Source organism: Nanorana parkeri, unplaced genomic scaffold (assembly GCF_000935625.1).
Source record: "Nanorana parkeri isolate BGI_ZX_2015 unplaced genomic scaffold, ASM93562v1 scaffold1337, whole genome shotgun sequence".
Lineage (NCBI taxonomy): Eukaryota > Metazoa > Chordata > Amphibia > Anura > Dicroglossidae > Nanorana > Nanorana parkeri.
In genome coordinates, this window is record NW_017307605.1 from 385650 (window position 1) to 394182 (window position 8533).

General features: G+C 41.9%; 1 pseudogene; it reads right to left on the reverse strand.

The window, feature by feature from the left end:
- Positions 1-256: 256 nt before the first annotated feature.
- Positions 257-8533, reverse strand: part of LOC108797792 — a 22827-nt pseudogene continuing 14550 nt past the window's right edge.

The following is an 8533-nucleotide window of genomic DNA, read 5'->3' on the forward strand; positions in this document are numbered from 1 at the left end:
ACAAAAACTGCTGTGTTAATATTAGTGACAGACTGCAGCATGTATGATTTTATTTTTAAATTTTGCCTATAGTTTCACTTTAAACTCACAGTAATACCTTGATGGCCACCAGCAATGGTTGCAAGGAGGAATCTCCGCATCAAGGACACAGACAGCAATGAAAACCTCAAACAGGTTCAAACCCTTCCCCACACTATCCAATGCTAAAAATAATTCAGAGTTCTTATTTAAAAAGAGAGAAAATTAACAATAATTCATATAACTAGTAAAGGGAAAAGTTGTATTATCATTTAATAAAGATGTTTCTGACAATGACTGAGCTACTATATCCAGGTGAAATAGTCCAGTAGATCTAGCGAGGGATAAATGACAGCTCAAACTGTTCGGGGATATTTAGGAACCCTTTCAACTTAGGAGCCAAGTCAGCTTCAGTTAATTCCATCTTAGAGGTCAGTGTGAATTTCTGCAGGATGGTGACGAGGAAGATAAATAGTTCCATCCGGGCCAAATTTTCTCCGGGGCAACTCCTCTTTCCTGCAAAGATATTTAATTTCAGTTTCTAGGGTTCAAATTGGGTATACTCCATCCCTTACTAGGCCACTGTACATGAGCATACCTGATTATGTTCACTTGTACATTTTTTATCCTACCTGTGTGATATACGAGAGGTCATCACCGAATAGCTATAAGATTCACTGTTTTTAGGAAGCATGTTTGGCAGCCAGATCCACTAGGATGTTGCTCAAAATTAGATAATCTGACCATTGGAGTCATTTAAGTAGGATATCAGAAACAGATTGTTCATTTCAAATGATGATAAAATTAGAAGCATCTTTACGACTTAGTTATGAACACCATACAATAATAATCACAGCATCTGGTTATTTATAGATGGACCCACCTACAGAGAAAGCCATATAGGCCTCATTATTTTTGAATTCGCCATTTTCATCCAGGAAGTGATTGGGATTAAACTTGTATGGAGTAGTGAACTGTGTGGGGTCACGGTGGGCAGTCCAGAGCAGAGTGTAGACATCTGTGCCCTGCAGAAAGTACATAAAAAAATGTTAGAATGTGCGACCACGTCACCAGTCACACATTCCAAACTTTGAGAGAACAGAGGCACTGCTTTCCCGCAGTTCAGTGTGGCCGACCTGGTAGAGCAGTGGAGGGGGGGAGCGGTAGCCAGTGGCGCCCCCTTCAGACTGACACCCACAGCCGGATATTTTAATTTATTTATTTTTATACATTTTTTACTTTTCTACATTTTTATTTATCTTATCTTACTTTTTTATAATTTTGTTATCTTAACATTTTTTACTTTTTTAACTTTTTTATCACCTTTTTATTTTAATAATTTTTTACTTATCTTTTTATAATTTGTATTTATTTTATAATTTTTTAATTTGTATTTTCTTTACCTTTTTATCACTTTTTATGTTTTCTTTATTTTAAAAAAAAACAACTAACAAGCCCCTATGTGATATCATTCGGATGTTTTGATGTCATTTTTTTTAACTTAACTTTATTGCTATCACTCAGGAGCTAACAAGCCCCTGCATGATAGCATTTGGAGGTGACAGGTTATCTTTATTGAACCTGCCACTTCCAATACAGGAGTTCTAGCACAGCACTGTGCTGGAACTCCTGTGACAGCTGAGAGGGGAAGGCAGCTCTCCCCTCTCACTGTTTACACTGAGCAGAGCAGAGAACGGAGCATTCTCCGCTCTGCTGCCCGCTCTGAAGAGATGATCTCCCACGGTGAGGAGAGAGGTAGCCGGGCCCGGGGGTGGTCTGTGCCGACGGCAGCGGCAAACGAGCAGACGGACGTGCAGCCACAGGAGCGGCTTGTGGAAAATCCGGCCCGGCCGGTGCCTAGGGGCAAGTGGCCCCCCCACGCTATGCCCCTGTGTCCAGTGCTGAGTCATTTATATAGTTTTGGGCAGTGGAGCCATCCAGTTCAGAGTCAGCAGCAGCAGAGTATTAATAATAAGAAGCAGAGGGTTGGTCCACGGGACAGCACAAGACCAGGCCTGCCACCATGTATTCACTGTGGACACCTGTTCAGCTTCCCCCTAGGGGGAAAACAAAGGAGTGCAGGAGCAGCACTTACCTTATGGGACTACTCACATGCCTTTAGGATGCAGGACTCTGGGCAATACCTCTCTATTGGCTCTAGGCTACACCCTGACTAACCTCCTCAATATAACAGTACGTTTTAAGTAAGCGTTTAAAAAGGCTCCCTGTGTCTGGGCTGTTCTTTCCCCCAACCTCTAACATGGGGGTTTCTGCAGGAAGTCAGGTTTTGGTGGGCTGGACTGCTGCAGTAGCAGTTCAGTAGTAACAAGGAGACTGTACGTGGGGAGAGATCACGGGTACTACTGGTCAGGCCAGGCCAGGTTGCTCTCAGAGGTGGGCTCTGCCACGTAGGTCATGAGTACCTTGAGAGCCCTGTTTCCAAAGTAACCAAGAGGATCTGAGCCACTATTAAAGCGGACCTTTACCCCCTTTTACTAAAAATCACATCAGCATTCAACTCTGCATGATTTAAAATTGTCGTATATTCATTAGTTAAGCAAACTTGTTTTTTATTTACTTTACAAAGACAGTTCATTCACTTCCTGGTCTAGTTCTGGAAAGTGATGCACGTGCCAAAGTGTTGCATCTTGGGAAGGTTACATCAGCAGAGCATTGCTGGGAAATCTCATCTGTAATCTCATGAGATCCCAGGGAAAGGCATTTTCCTCCCCTGGGATGATGTGCATTGTCACATGTCCCAGTCACATGTCTAGTCACGTGTGCTAGAGTTTAATGAAGTAAATGGGAAACTAGTAATCTGCCATTAGTAAACATGGTCACTGTCAGAAAACTGGGAAAGAAAAGAGAAATAAGCAAAGAATACTAAGCCGGCAATTATCTAGAAGTAGGTGTTTGTAGATTGTCATTACTAAGCATTTCTAAAGGTGTGTTTATTGTTATTTTAAAGATCTGGGTAATGGTTCGCTTTACCACAGCCAGGGAAGCAAAGAGCAAGTTGATTGGATGCCTGGTGCCGCACAGTTGTGACATGTGAAAAGCATGGAGACCAGCACACGACCACTGCTGATACACTACATGTTCTACAATACACACTAATATTTGTACTTAAAATTGGGTTTGTATGATGGAAACACATCTCACAGGCAGCACACAAAATGAATAAGACCAACATAAAAAGTTAAAATCAAATTTGGAGATATAAAGAGAGGCCTAGTAGCTATCAACAACCTCCAAGGTCAGATCAGGAAGCAAATAAATTTGAGGAAACGTGCAACCTGTTTTATACAATTGTGAAATAAAATCTGAAGGATGAGTATGTTGTATATGGAATGTGCAATCTGCATAATGATAAGAAAGTAAAGAAAGGAAGAGAAGAGTAGGGGTGGGAAAGAGGAAGAAGCAAGAGGTAAGAAGAAGAAATGAAAGGACTTCCATCAAACATTTTTTTTAAATATGTTTCCTACCTTGGGGATATGATAGCCTCTAAACATTGTGTCTTTTGTCACCATATGTGGCATATTGAAGGGAAGAAGGTCACAAAATCTCTGCACCTCATGGATTACAGCTTGTGTATATGGCATATTGAGCTTGTCGTCCATGTTTACCATTCTGTCCTGTCCAATTACCCTATCAATTTCTTCATGAAGTTTATCTAGTAGAAAAAATACACACAAGGAAAAAAAAAAGGGAAAAAACCCACAAAAAATAATTACTGCATTATGATAATGTTGATTATAATGATTATTAATAATATTGATAAACATCGCTATAAATGACTGCACACAACAGCAGAATTGGTTCTTTGGAGAGATGTTCTATTAGAAGAGAAATGCCCAGCACTTTTGGTAATAGAGGAACACCAGCCTCATACCTTTTCTCCCTCGTTACTGCGCTGGTGCCTAATGAATAGTCCAGAGCTGCCACATGGGGGTGGTGAGACAGTTCTCATCCCATCAAGTTGGCTTGGAGCATACTCAAGGCATTCTTTCTCACAGCTGACAGCTGAAGGAAGCATTGTTAGAGTAAACAAATAGTGTGTATAAGTTGCCGGTATGTAATATATTTCAGCTTACTCATTAGTTTTTCTTTTTCAGGCTTTTTTTAACCTTGTGATGCTGCCAGTTCCACACCTCCTGTCCAATGCCCAGTCACTGCACTGTATCTATGTTGGGGCAGCATTGTAACTGTAGACCGCTTTCCAGAGTTTGATTACTTACACCTCTTGTTTACCTCATCTCTGTTTGAAAGGGAGGTGTTCTGTAGTTCACAGAAGATTGGTGGAAAATCTGTTAACAGTGCTTGAATATTCTGTGTTGTGCACAGGAAGTTACAAGGATCAATATGTATGTTTCTGTACTTGCAAAAAATTTGCTCAGCCTGAAAACAGAAAACCAACTCAACCTCTTCATCTAAGTACTGGTAAGCTAAATTATATAAAATTTTTATTTTGGGGCTTAGATTTACTGTGAGACTGATGGATAGCGCTGCATGGGCAAAGCACAGTCACTTTAACCCCGCGTATAAAAAATAAGGCGATATCTATTAACATTTACCATCAAATAAAGGCCCAATTTATCCAGAAAAAAGGTTAAGATTTCCCTGGATACACATGCCAAAGTTGCAAAACAAGGTATTAAGTTTGGTTTTAGCCTGTATCATTAAAGGGTTAAATTTCAGGCAACTCTAGGCTGTAAATATCACTAGGGATGCACCGATACCGCTTTTTATATTTCGCTACTTGCCAATACCGAGTACCGATACTTCCGGTAGCATGGAGCCGGCTTCCTGGACAATCAGGAAGTCGGGCAGCGTGTCATTACCCGCTGCCTGGCTTCTTGATTGTCCAGGAATCTGGCTCCATGATGTTTGGCTGGCTCAATGCTGATTGGCCAGGAAGCCTGCATCCCAGCCAATCAGCAAGGAGCCAGCCTCCTGTACAAAAAGGAAGCCGAGAGGTAGATCATTACCTGCAGCCCAGCTTCCTGATTGGACAGGAAGCCAACTCCATGCTGTTTTGCTGGCTCCAAGCTGATTGGCCGGAAAGCCGGCTTCCTGACCAATCAGGAAGCCTTTCAGGTGGGTCATTACCCACGGCCCAGCTTCCCAATTGGCTGGGAAGCCGGCTCCAATCTGTTTGACTGGCTCCATGCCGATTGGCCAGAAAGCAGGCTTCCCAGCCAATCAGCATGAAGATGGACAATTAGCATGGAGCCGGCTTCCTGGCCAATCAGGTAGCCGGGCCATGAGTCATTACCCGTAGCCTGGTTACCTGATTGGCCGGGAAGCCGGCTCCATGTTGCCTCGTGGCACTGCCAGTCAGGGTAAATCTCCCTCTGGCTGGAAGTTCTGGTATCGGGATAAGTATTGGAGCATTTGGGCAAGTACGACTACTTGCGCAAATACTCGGCATCACCACCGATACCGATACTAGTATCGGTATTGGTGCTGCCCTAAATATCACAATGCTAGAGTTTGCTTAATATTTTCATAACGTGTATGAACTATATTATTTGTTCTGCTGTGGTCTCTTATGTCTTTTGTTTTGGTTACTTCTCCACTGATCTTTTCCTGACATAAATCTCACATCTATTCCTGTCCGCCTCAGAGTTTTAGATACTGCATATTCCTAGGTGTTCCAGTCCCTCCTGTTGCATTTTCCATAACATACCATTTAGAAAAATCCATCAGACAGAATAGGAACCCCTTTTAATGGACACATCAGCTATGCTGATCTAGGACCTGAGCAGAGAGATCTCACCAATAGAGTCCCTTAAAGATGTAAGAAACTCATGTGGTTGACTGGTCCAGCATCTGCAAAAAACAAAAACACTTTGGAGTGGACTGACCCTTTAACAGTTTTCTGTGTAAAACTCACACGCCTGTTGAATGTTTTCAAACTGTAGCTACTTCCACCTTAAATGAAGTGGCTCTTTAAATCTAGTGTCGCTAGCACTGTAAATCAGTCTGGCTGATTTTTAGTCTAGTATCATTTGGTCATTTCTAGGTGTTCTGCTATTGATTGCACCTAAATGTAGTGGGGTGTGGCCCTGCCACAGTGTGGGGCAGCCAATAGGGAAACATTAGGAGTGTCTATACCTCTCCAGTCAAATCACCAGGAGTTTTATGGCCAGTGGTGCACGCTGGGAAAGTGCATAAATACTCAGGAACTGCCATGTGCTAGGGCAGTCCGCCTCTGGGCTTAGACTAGCAGTAGAATGTACAAGGTTAGAGACCCAGCTGGGGATTGAAACTATCTGGGAAGGAGAACCAGAGGAGCTCTATGACTGCGGGAGGTGCCAGAAAGTCCGGGATGGCATCTACCCCAGGAAAAGTCTGGTGTCTCTCCCAGGGAAGATCTCATGCACATCCCCTATTTAGCTGTTGCTCTACTACACAGTGTCATCCTTCTGCTCAACTAAAGTATTTCTACACTGTGGAAGCTGGAAGGGATTGGGGAGTCTATAGTCTATTTTTGCTCTGGAGCTCTATACCCTCTCTCCCAGTATGGCTGTACTTGAATAAAGCATCTGAAAAGTCCTTAAAGTGACTAGAGGCAATTTACTGTTCACATCCCACAACCTGGCTCAGGATCCACCACTGAGAGTGAAATGTCACCCCTCCCTGCCTTTGGGGGTCCACCACAGGCCTTTTTGGGGTCAGGGGGTGCTACAAAACCTTATATCTTCTCACGGCACTTACCTTCTACTTCAGGATGCTTTAAGAGGATAAGCAGTGCATGTCTCAGAATGGTGTTCATAGTCAAAGTTGCTGCTATAAACAGGTTGTAAATTGTATACAGCAGATTTTTCTTCGTGAACTCTGTATTGGGGTCTTCCTTTTCCTACAGAGAGATAAGTGACACCTGTATTGCATAATATATCGTTTTTTCTTTTTAATAAATTCACGGACATTTCTAAAATTCTGTTTTCACTTTGTCATTATGGGCTACTGAGTGTAGATTAATGAGAAAAAAAAAAGAATTTAAGCAACTGTAGTTATCAGGCTGCAACATAACAAAATGTAAAAAAGTGAAGGGGGTCTGAATGCACTGTATATTTAATAATAATAAATGTGGGAACAGTAGAGAGAGAATGTAGAGACAGATGGTCGAAAAAGATGGTATCTTCTCTGGAACAGCATAATTAAAAGAGTTTGCATTGCTATGCTTAAGCCAACTTTTATGCCTTAGAGTTAAGATCCCGTGTTGACTACAGTCGGTCTTGCGGGGGTCATTGATTGGAATAATCAGTGTCATCTTCCTGAAATCAATGGTCATTTGATATGCTAGAATATGGCCAAGTAGTTGTACGACAGGTGGTACTTTGGGAATGTCACGGCCGGTGTTGATTCCAATCACCGTCATGAGACGGTGCCATCCAATCACCGTCATGAGAAAGATATTATTGCTCTCTTTGGACCAATCGTAGATTTCTCAGGTGAGTCACGGGGGGCAACTAGGATAACGATAGATAGGCAGAAACCATCAGTAGGACTTCACTAAAGAACTGTGATTGGAACAAAGGACAATACTCAGCCAGAACAAAGCCATTTTCCTGAGAATATGTGTTAAATAGTACAACGCTGTACTATTTAACACATCTTCACTATTAGCGCTGTACTATTTAACACATCTTCACTATAAAATTAGCGCTGTACTATTTAACACATCTTCACTATAGGGGCCTAGTACCTGAGTCCAGCAGCTTTTCGTACACTTCGTGCCTACTGACTTTTTAGTGTATTCTCTTATAGAAACCATTGCATGTGCATTCAAGCTGACCGTCAGTCACAGGGTACGCTATGGTAGGAGACCCAGGAGGATCCCACTGCTGACACATAAACATAAAAAAAGCCAGATTGGAGTTTGCCAAAACTTACATGAGGAAGACAAAATCCTTTTGTGAGAATGTGCTGTGGACAGACAAAACAAAATGACAGCTTTTTGGAACAGGAGGACAATGACCAAATGCATACGTCAAAAAGCACCCGGAAATCGTTTCAGACAAAGCACTGGACAGTAGTGGACTGGCTAGCAATGAGACCAGATCCAGATCCCATAGAGCACCTATGGAGAGATCTCAAAATAGCATTTGGGAAAAGGAACCCTTCCAATCTGAGAGACCTGGAGCAGTTGACGAAAGAAGAGTGGTTCAAAATTCCTGTAGAGAGGTGTAAGAAACTCCTTGATGGTTACAACAATTGATTTCAGTTATTTTTTCCAAGGGCTGTGCTACCAAATATTACTTGAAGGTACCAATAATTTTGTCCAGTCCATTTTTTGAGTTTTATGTGGAATGTGTCAGATTTGGCCTTTTTTCACCACTTTTTTTGTGTCATACCAATACAAACAAAAGAAATAAACATGAGAATGGCTAAACATTTGTGATTGCAACAATTCTGCACAAAGTAGTCCATTAACTGACAGAAATGCAGGGGTGCCAATATTTTTGGCCATGACTGTATATACATATATATATATATATATATATATATA